The 10,368-nt window shown below is 55.5% G+C and overlaps 1 long non-coding RNA gene across 47 annotated transcripts in view; it reads right to left on the bottom strand.

Annotated features, from left to right (window-relative positions):
- The window catches only part of LOC102895780, a 659,008-nt gene that overhangs the window by 604,033 nt on the left and 44,607 nt on the right, over positions 1-10,368 (bottom strand). The window contains exon 1 of one of the 47 annotated variants that reach the window (XR_003042525.1): positions 233-952. The exons of the other annotated variants lie outside the window; for them this stretch is intronic. This is a non-coding gene — a long non-coding RNA (uncharacterized LOC102895780). Of the gene's footprint in view, positions 1-232; positions 953-10,368 lie in introns of those variants that run through there. 47 annotated transcript variants of the gene reach the window in all.

The following is a 10,368-nucleotide window of genomic DNA, read 5'->3' as shown; positions in this document are numbered from 1 at the left end:
AGTCACGTTGTTAATTTTAGCAGGAGCAAGAGTCAGCAGGTGTCGGCTGCAACACCTCTGAACGGGAGCCAAGGGCGGCGGCGGGAGCTGTGGGGATGATGCGCAGTTCTGAGGGAAGGATGGAGTGTGGCAGGCTCCCACAACCTGGGCCGGCCTCACTTTCTCTTTCTCTCAGGTTTGTGGCATAAGATGGTTTGCAACATCGATGCCACAAAGCAGAGCTGACGTTTACCTTCTTTCTGACGGAGGGAGCGGCAGCAATTTCTCTGGCTGTGTTCACATTAGTTGTCTGCGCCGCCCCGAGTGCTGCGGCCTGCCTAACCGGGGAAGATGAATCAAAGAGATCTGTTCGCAGGGAAAGTGGCAGCTGTCCTGCTGCTGACAGACTCCATTTTTGCTTCATTTCAGTTTCTCCCCAGCGGGTGCTGGGGTGACACGGGTCAGCTGCTTCGGAATTCCCCAGCCTCCCAGCACATGCTCCCTGGATTCTCATTCGGGGGTGGGGGTGAGGTGGGGCTTAGGGGCCAAATAAGCCAGCAGGTGAATCCCAAGAATGCAGTCAGCCACTGGCCATGAGCCTATCCCTTAAGCTCTTTGAAAGCACTTCCTCGTCTGTTTAACAAAAACGAGGAATCAGAATCCACGTCCTCTGGGGCTCATCCGTGGATGAGAGATTGCAAAGAAAGTGCTGGGCACAGATCCCCGCCCCCGGTGGCCTCAGATGTCACTCAGAGTGGCGGCATCGAACCCCCTCACAGCCCTGACCAGCCAGTGTTTTGTGAGTCTCACGAGGCCGGCTCGGGAGATGCACACCGAACCCAGTCCCGTTTGCTAATGTCAGTGAGGGATGGATGAACCTCTGCACTGCGCCAGACACCGTAGGCTTCACAGGAGGTGACAAGGGGGTCCACACAGAGCAAGCCCTCCCACGGCCAGGCCCCTTCCCCTGCATTATGTAATGGAGTCCTGTCATAGCTCCGCTAGGTACACCGATGACAGCCATCCTTAAAAATACTGACATTCAGGTTCGGCCAGGCTCCAAAGGCCCACACAGCATTTGAGAACTCAGCAGATGCTCAGTAAATGTGGGCTGGACTAGTGAGTGACTCATCACAGCTGGGCAATCGTGATACTAGGAGCTGGAAATCACATCGCTCCGGACCCCTGCCTGCAGGGAGCTTTCAGGCTACAGCACGAGAACCGGAAAAGCAAATATGCAGACGATGCCCGTCCATGATCGGGGGCATGGGTGATGTGCAGGTTACCATGGCAGGTAGTGGATGCTGGGGCAGAGGAGAGGCTGGACCACACCGAATGAGAGCGCCCCCGATGTGTCAGAGCATGAGGAACGCTGAAAGTAATCTGGTTTGATTTCCTCACCAACAGCTGAGAAACGAGGCCCAGAGAGGCAGAGTGACTCGCCTGAGGTTGCCCAGCTAAGGCCCACAGGCTGCAGAAGGAGAGGCCAGTCTTGAGTGAGAAGATGGCCTGCGCACACGACGCCTGGGAGAGGAAGTGGTCCTTAATTTGGTAGGTGCAGGGCGCTGTCAGCAGAAGGTGGCATGACCGGAGGCCTGGCAGAGCAGGTAATGACCACACCTCCTGCATGCTCACTCCGAGAGCGCCGGTTGTAGGAAGCCATGTAACCTCAGCGAGTGTGAAGCATGAACTCACTTCAAATGAGAGCACTGGAGCGCAGCACTGTGGGCCCAAAGCCAGGTGGGCAGGCAGAGACGGGGCCGAGATAAGAGCCCAGGCACTCGGCCTCCAGAGCCTTAACCACTAGGCTGTCCTGCCCCGGGAGAATTACGTGGTGAGAAAGACTGAGGGCAGGGTGATGGGATAAGAAGGGTCTGGAAGCCGGAGATGGGGAGGGCAGAAGCTCGATTGCTGGAAAAGGCAATGAACAGAGACTCTCAAGGCATCGACAGCACCCACTGCCAGTCCCTGACCAGAACCGCCCCGACCCACCGACCTGTCTGTGGGCCCCGAGTCCCACGCTTTTTCCCGCAGTAAATCCCTCGTGTTGCCCGCGACACACTTCTTTAGGTGGCTTCTGGTCAGAGTGTCCGGCAGTGGCCTGGAGCCATGACATCACTTCTACCAGCCTCAGGGCTGACATGACCGGAGCGGGGAGCTGGGTCTCCCCCAAACCGACCCTGACTGCTTCTCCCCACCTGCAGGCGACAAATGCTCCTGGAGAAACCCGGGAGCAGCATCCAGGTAGAATGTGGGCACCTCTCACGAACTGTCCTTCAGACGCACCAGGACTGAGGCCCCGACAGTCACAGCAACGCGGCTGTCCGCGTGACAGCTCCCCGGGGTGACCGCACAAGAGCCTTCTTTCTCATTAACTAGACCTAACCTGTTATGAATAGCAACAGCAATTTTGAGAGAAAGAAGCAGACAAATAGACTGAAGGCGGGGGGCAGGGAGGGAGGGAAAAAGAGAGGGAGGGAGAGAGGGAGGGAGGAAGGAGAGAAGGAGGGAGAGAGGGAGGGACGGACGGATTCCATGCTAAGTGACCACCGGTGCCTTATAGACAGACTGAAATAATTTCAGCTTCGACACTTACTAAAGAGCTGTGAAACCTTGAGCTTCAATTCTTTGAATCTACACCCAAATCTGCAAAACTGGGTCCTGCCTTGCACGGTGCGGGAACAGATTAGAGAAAACCTACATAAACCCTTTCGCATAGCAGGTCCTCCACAGAAGTAACCCTGCCGTGTAATCAGCTCACCTCACTCCTTTATAGCCTAAAGGTAGGTGATTAAGATACTGAAATGAGTTGTGAACAATGTCCTTCTATAAATGACAAACCTTAAATGTTTGTGGGTTCTTTTCGGTTCCTTTTGTTTGCCTGTGCCCACAAAACCCTTCGGGTAAAGGTCAGCAAAGACCCAAATGCCAGTCAGATCCCCATGACAAAGGGGGCAAAGTGCCATGGAGCTGAGCCATCAAACAATGACTCACGTCGAGACAGTTCTTCACAGGACAGTTAGACTTAGCCTGAAAGACTCAACAGAGAAGTTCTAGAATGCATATGTTCCCCCAGGAAAGCAACTTTGAGAGAGACTCAAGAGTCACACAGGGGCTCTGCCTGCAAAGAGCTTCAAATCTCATTAAAGAAACAGGGCCATAAGAAATAATCCACGTGAGGACCAGACCAGCCAGCTGTAGTGGATGCGCTCCGGGGCCTCGGGGAGCTCCCTACGGAGTTGGGGCGGTTTTCATGGACAGATCACGGGGCCCCTGAGGGGCATGAAAGTTGGAAAGAGGAAAAAAGTGCTCACTGTAGGAGTAGGGGGTTGATGCTCAAAATATGGAGAAAAACAAGAAATAAGAGCATCTACTCATCATCTATCGCAGACGAGGCCCCTTCTAATTCCCCCCATTTAATCCCCATTAAGGCTCACAACCCCAGAGACAGGTCTCTTATCCCAAAATTACAGCAACGGCAGCATGGGAAAGGTAGGCGCCTTGCCCGAGGTGACACAGGTAGCCAGGGGTGGACTGAACCCAGGCCCATCAGACGGCGAGTCATCTCCAGGTCCATCGTGCTGCCCAGACCCCTGCCTCACTGTGGGACCCGGGTCACGCTCCCCGCACCCTGAGCTCCGGCTCTCTCGGGGCTGGAGAGTTGGCTTCGACCAGGCAGCCCTGCTGCAGCTGCCTCTCCCCACATCCCACCACTCCCATCACCGCCACCTTTGTTCCAAGTCCTCTTTACAACCTGGATTGGCCCGGCTTCCGGGGAGGCCACGCTCCTCACTTTGGAATGGGCTCCTGATTTTCACGGAAGCAGGTCTCTGCTTCGAGTCGCACAGGCACATTTCACTAAGTAAACTCTGGCAGCATCTACCCTGCCCACAGGACCCTGGGTAAATGCCGAGGGGAGGGGGCGGGGCAGGAGGAAAAGGTAAGAGAACAAAATGCCGCAGACCTGACCAGGCGGGGCGGGGTGCAGACTCAGCACTGCTGGGGAGGCAAGGAGTGGCTTCGAACTCCCAGCAGGTGATCCGGAGAAGCCTGGCCGCTCACTCTCTCCTCCCCCTGTGCAAACCCGACTCATGTCCGATCCCACCAGCCTAGGAGGAGTCGGGGGATGGAAAGAATGCATGGGCGACGCAGAAAAGGAGAAAACAAAAAAGCAGAAATTCGAACTCATTAAAAACGTGTCAGAACAGCAGTCCGGGAAAGAACTGACTTGGGGAACTTAGTCTACAGAGCTCGTGGGAACTCGGCGAACTCATTAAAAACGTGTCAGAACAGCAGTCCGGAAAAGAACCCTGACCTGGGGAACTTACGTCTACAGAGCTCGTGGGAACTCGGCGATCTGACAGAGCAGCCTCGGCGACTCGGGCAAATCCGGCTCAAGTCCCGCCAACCCTCCGCTCACAACTCTTCAGCTGGTACAGATAGGCCATGTCCTAGAAGGCGCAGGTGACCTGGCACACAGCTACGCGGCCCGTCCCTCTCTGTCTCTGTCTCCGTCTCTGTCTCCGTCTCCGTCTCTCTCTCTGTCTCTGTCTCCGTCTCTCTGTCTCTGTGTCTGTTTCTGTGTCCTCCGATCTGTCTCTGTCTCTCTCCGTCTCTGTCTTTGTCTCTCTCTCTCTGTCTCTCTCTCTGTCTCTGTCTCTGTCTGTCTCTGTCTCTGTCTCTGTCTCTGTCTCTCTCTGTCTCTCATTCTCACTGCCATTCGGGGGTCTGTCTCTCTCTGTCTCTGTCTCCGTCTCTCTCTCATTCTCACTGCCATTCGGGGCGGTGTGTAAATCACTCCACAGGTACCAAGGGCCTTGACAGTGCATGCAAGTTACAGTACTAGGTCCACGGAAGCTACTCTGTGCCAGTGGGCCTCACACCTCAGCATGCCAAAGGGTCACCTAAGGGCTTGTTACAATCCAGTTCCCAGAGGCCTGGGAACAGGTCCCGGGTGACAGTGATGCAGGGATGCGTAGAACTCTATTCAATTTTTCAAAGTAGCCAAGGATGAGAAAGTGTTGCCCTTTGGTTAATTCAAGGTGCCAGGTACACTCAGGTACAGCTTCCTGGGCAGGTAAATGAGTGGACAGAAAACGAGGTATGTGTGAGAGCGTCTTGGAGAGTCTGCGGGGAGGAGCGCGCATTTGCTGTGAACCCAGACTTTCTCTAGCACCCTTGGGAGGACACGCCTGGAGGCCGGAGGCAGGCCCGGGCTTTGAGACACCACACAGGCTGCATGTCCCCGCCTAACCTGGGCAGGAGAGCCAGAGCTGGCCAACGCCAGCAAGGACAGCGGGGCCGGGGAGGAGACGGCAGCCAGCACCAAGTCAGAGAAGGGACTGGGCTTTCCTGGGCGCTCCCCTCCCATGCGTTTGGGTTCCTGGATCAGAAGCAGGGGGCAGGAGTGGGGACGAAAAAGATGTATCGAGCCCACACAGAACAGGTGACGGCCCTGGACACAATTTCATTAAACGTCTCCCATAACAGCCCTCGGGGTGGCAGGCCTCTTGCCTCACGTGAGACCTTTATGAACTGAACTGTCAAGCCAGGCGTCTCAGCCAGGGTTTTCTGGCTCCTTCTGTGAACACTCTCTCCCGAAGGACAGGGATGACAGGGTGCGGAAAGGTCACCTCTGACTTTTTACATTTCTGTGGTGGTTGGGGTTATATTTCAACAAGCGCATAGTTTTAATACGATCGGGAAAAAATACAGACGTTTTGTTCGGGTTCGTCTTCAAATCGGCTCCTGGCACTAGAATCTACACGTATCCTCGCAGGCTGAGAACCGTTCCGGGCTAAAGGTCCAAAAACACCAAGGACACCTATCCTGGTCATTTCTTTTCATAAGGGCTGTCCTGCCCACACTGAGGGGCAGTTACACACTGCACCTGATCCTAACGGACACTTGCCTAGGGGCAGGAAAAGCTCAGGGACCCTGGGCACGAGTGCAGCACATCCGGCCCCCGCGACGAGACTCGCAAACGGGCCCAATCAGCACTGTAGACATCGCACAGACCAGGGTGTGAAGCAGCAGGCGGACGAGCACGGCTCCCCGGAATCTACGGGGCCCACGGCCCCCATGAACTCATGAGTCAGAGCTGGGCGGGAACGCGGGCATAGGGATAAGAGAGAAGGCGGGTTCTTCTCCAGCTCTGAGAAAGGGCCATGGAGCCCGAAGACCAAATTTCCTAAGCTGTGACACAGGATTGTTGTACAGATGGCGGGAGCTAAAATTCAGTGTTTCCCCAAAGCTCTGTCCCACCTCAGTGGTCTGTAAGACAACCGCGGGGGAGCGCGGGCCACTGTGGTGGGGGTGGGGGGATGGAATGTCTCTCTCTTCCTTCGTGTTTATTTGATTATACAAATTTTCATATCCACTGCCAGCACCCCGCCCCAACCCCCCTGCAATAAGTAAACCCTACATTTATCCTGAGGTTTGTCATCCTCTGGGTCACTCCTAGGTATCTAATCAGCAGAGAGGCAGGTGTCCATGGCGACACAAGAACAATATGTAGCTGGGCATCACCTGCTCGGGAGTGTCAACGTCCGGCACCCGCCTCCTGGGGTGCCCCGGAGGGCCCCATCTAGCAACGACCACTCCCCTGCATTTCACATTTCTGCTTTGCTCTGCCTTTAATTTTTCCCTTGCAGAGGGGACAGGGCATGGTCATTCAAGGTGATCTGAAAGACAGCCTAAGGGGACAGGAACTGACTTAGCATTTCGTCCTGTGGCTTTCTGCCCTCCCCAGTCACTGGGCAGAGGAGGGGGAGGAACAGGAGGGAGAGAGTTAATAGGAAATGGGGCGTATGCAGAGACACCACTTACATCTTTGGCAAACAACACAATAAGCACTAACATTCTCGGAGGCACCAACCATGGCTGGGGACACTATCATCGCATTTAACCGTCACCACCACCCAGGACAGGTTCACGCTTGACAGATAAGGCCAGTGAGGTCAGGACAGAAGCCTCTTTCCTGAGGTCCCGTAGCTACTAAGTGAGAGAAGGAGGTTCTAGCTAAACAGGATGTTTGCACAGACCTTTCCAGAATGCCCAGAGCTCTGGCCAAGGAACGGGGGACGAAAATACCAGTCTCACAGCGTACTTCATCTCTCCCTCGCTCGGCAAATGTTTACTGAGGTGTGGGGGGGGCAGGTCAGGACAGAAGCCTCTTTCCTGAGGTCCCGTAGCTACTAAGTGAGAGAAGGAGGTTCTAGCTAAACAGGATGTTTGCACAGACCTTTCCAGAATGCCCAGAGCTCTGGCCAAGGAACGGGGGACGAAAATACCAGTCTCACAGCGTACTTCATCTCTCCCTCGCTCGGCAAATGTTTACTGAGGGGGGGGGGGCTCATCCACCTTCTCCCCTCCAGGGGAGCTGGGCCGTGTTGGTGGTGGTCTCTGGGGTCCTTCCTCACGCCCTCCTTGCCTCTCGGCCAGGCTTGGCTCGTGGCTGCACCACTCCAGGCTCTGGCTCTGCCATCCCATGGCCTTGCCCCTGGGTCTCTTCAGTGTTCATTCTTCGGTGGAAGTCACATTTTTTTATTTTCCCCCTTGCAACATGGAGAAAGCCACAGACCCTGTGGCCGTATTGCCTGCTCCGTGACCTCAGCACATCGCCTGGCCTATGTGTCTTATTAGCGCCTCCTCACAGGACTGCTACGGGATGAAATTAAGTAAGTTAATATTTGCAAAGGACTCAGAACAGTCGCCTAGTTCATGAGAAGTGCTATATAATTCTTTGTTAAACAAAATAAGCATTTATTTCATGATAAGAAAAAAATTATTTTAAAAAGTCAAGGATAAACTATTGGTGGACAAGGACAGGAAGGACCACAGAAACCCAAATAATGCCACCAGGACTGCATTGCTGCCTTTTCTTATATTTTTCTTTTATAACAGTTCCTGGTGGACTTTCCACCCTTGGCGAAGACATAGTTTAGATTCACCAGGAAGTAGTACACATTAGTTTTATTAGACGGTGAAGGGCGGGTAACCGAGGACCTCTAGCAAATCAACATCAACAGAAATGCCCCATAAGCAGTGACAATTCAGAAGATCTTGGTCTTAGGCCTCCCCGGTCCCTTCTCTGCACTGCACCCCACTCACACACGCCCCAGGTGCCCGCCCCCCAATACACCTGCATGAAAAATAAGACTGCACAGCCTCATGGGCTGGCCTCAAAGTTCATTCTTCATCTGGAGCCAAGGCCAACCCAGAAGGCACTAACTACTCTTCCAATGGCCCAGCCTTTGTCAGAGGACAGGGGAGGCGGATGGAAATGCAGGGAAGGAAGTGTGAGTCCAGCAGCACCTCCCCTGAGGAGCCTCCTCCAGAAGCACTTGCAGGAGGCAGCGCTGGGTGCATCCTCATTGTTATTCCGCCCAGGCGGCTGCATGCCAGCCAAGCCCAGGATATTGCAGAAGAATGTGCACGGCAAGATCACAGATAATGCTCCCGACAAAATTCCTCACCTCCCACCCCTCTAACTGGGGAAGAGTGAGTGGGGCTGCTCTGGCAGAGGGGCTGACTGGTTTGCACATAAAAGGGCTGCCAGGCTAGCGTCTAGGTCCCCCTCATCCTCCTCCAGCCTCTCAGGAAGTGAGCCCCTCCCCTTCATCCCCCCTGACAACTTAACCTTGACTGAGGCCCAGTACAAGCTTGGGCAGCATCCCCAGCCATTCATGGCAAGCTGGGTGGCTAAGCCTGCAAAGGCCGCAGGCAGCTGTGGAGCAGCCGAGGGCACCTGAGTCGAGCACTGGGCAAAATCTACTGGGCAAAGGCCGCAGGCAGCTGAGGGCATCTAAGGGCACCTGAGTCGAGCACTGGGCAAAATCTACTGGGCAGAGCCTCGCCCTTCAGGTGAGCAGCCCACACCCAGCCCAGGTACCTGTCAGCCCCAGCTGATGACGACAGGGGAGCAGTAGTCCTGGCTGGAGTTTAATGAGGCTGCAATGTCATCCTATACAGTGAATCCAAACCTTACACACATACACACACACAGTGTTAGGCAAAACCGCTCACAGACACATGTGTCTTCTACAATGGCCCCAGGCCTCTAGAAGATGAACCTCAAGGCTCCATGGCGTACGCACCTAGTGGAGCGTGCAGCACCTGCAGAGGTTCAGCGAATGAGAGGCAAGGCGCTTCTACCTCCTTGGGCCTAAGTCTCTTCATCAGCAATAATACAGGTATCTGCGTACACAGAGCATAACAGTGCCAGTGTCCCCCAGCAACACCTGTGCTCACCGGCAATCAACTGAGCCTCCAGTGCAAGCTAAGTTCTCAGCAGCAGCTTCCGACACTGCTTCACGCGCCCCCCCTCACCCTGGGGAACGGCGGGTTCCTCTCTCCCTGTCAGCAGCACCCTGTGCTCCGCCAGCTTGACCGGGGTCCTCCTCCAGGCAGGCGTCTCCGTCACTTGGCCGCTGGTCTCCAGGCTCCCAGCAGGCCCGACCAGGTGCTGAATCAGATGGGGCTGGGAGGGGGACACTGCGGGAAGGCAGGGAAGGTCCAGAGCCAGCATTCCAGGAGTGGAACAGACAGGGCCACTGTCACCTCCAACCAGCCCCCACTGCTGCCTGATAGCCCACTCCCATGAGTCAGGGCAGGAAAATGGCCAAGGGGAGGGGGCAGTGGCCACGTACGTTGCACAGGGAGCTCAGGGGTCCCTGTCAGCAGGAGCTGGGATATGTGTGCAGGAGGGATCAAGGAGTGCCAGGCCCTGAGCCGGGCACGGCCAGCATGCCAGACGAGCTCATCATTAGGGGCTAACGTGTACTTGCAAAGCGCTCCCGAGACGCTTAAAGAAATACCGAACGGCGAGAGACCAGCAATTAAAACCTAAAATAGCAGGGTGGTGGGGCGGGGTGGCGGTCCCAACACCTAATGGACCATTGCAGCATCCTTCCCAGGGCATTTGCCATGTACACGGGACCTTTATCACGTGATCTCAGAACGCCTGGTTACTCAGGCCATCCCTGCCATGTCACCAGGCAGGCCTCAGTGGCCCAGTCACCAATAAGAGGTTGCCTGCCAGTGCCACAGCCTAGAGGGCGGCCTCAGATGGTCTACGGCTCCCACTGCCCACGACACGTGCCATCGAGTGTGGCCATCGAATGCCTTACCCATCGCGTCAGCTTCCTAGGGAACAAACCACCACAGGGTCAGTATCCTCGAGGCACGCAAACTTACCACGTTCCAGTCCGAGAGAGAGAAACTGCCAACGGGTCCCAAGGGCCCCAAAGACCCACGCCGAAGGTCAGCAGCGCTCCACTCCCTTCTGGAAGCTGAGGGGACCCGTGACTCCGCGCCTTGCCAGCTTCAAGAAGCCACTCACGATCCTTGGCTCAGGGCCCCGCTTTCTGTCTTCAAAGCCCACACTGT

This window comes from Pteropus alecto, unplaced genomic scaffold (assembly GCF_000325575.1).
Source record: "Pteropus alecto unplaced genomic scaffold, ASM32557v1 scaffold238, whole genome shotgun sequence".
In the NCBI taxonomy this organism is placed as follows: Eukaryota; Metazoa; Chordata; class Mammalia; order Chiroptera; family Pteropodidae; genus Pteropus; species Pteropus alecto.
This window is presented reverse-complemented; position numbering and strand designations above follow the sequence as displayed.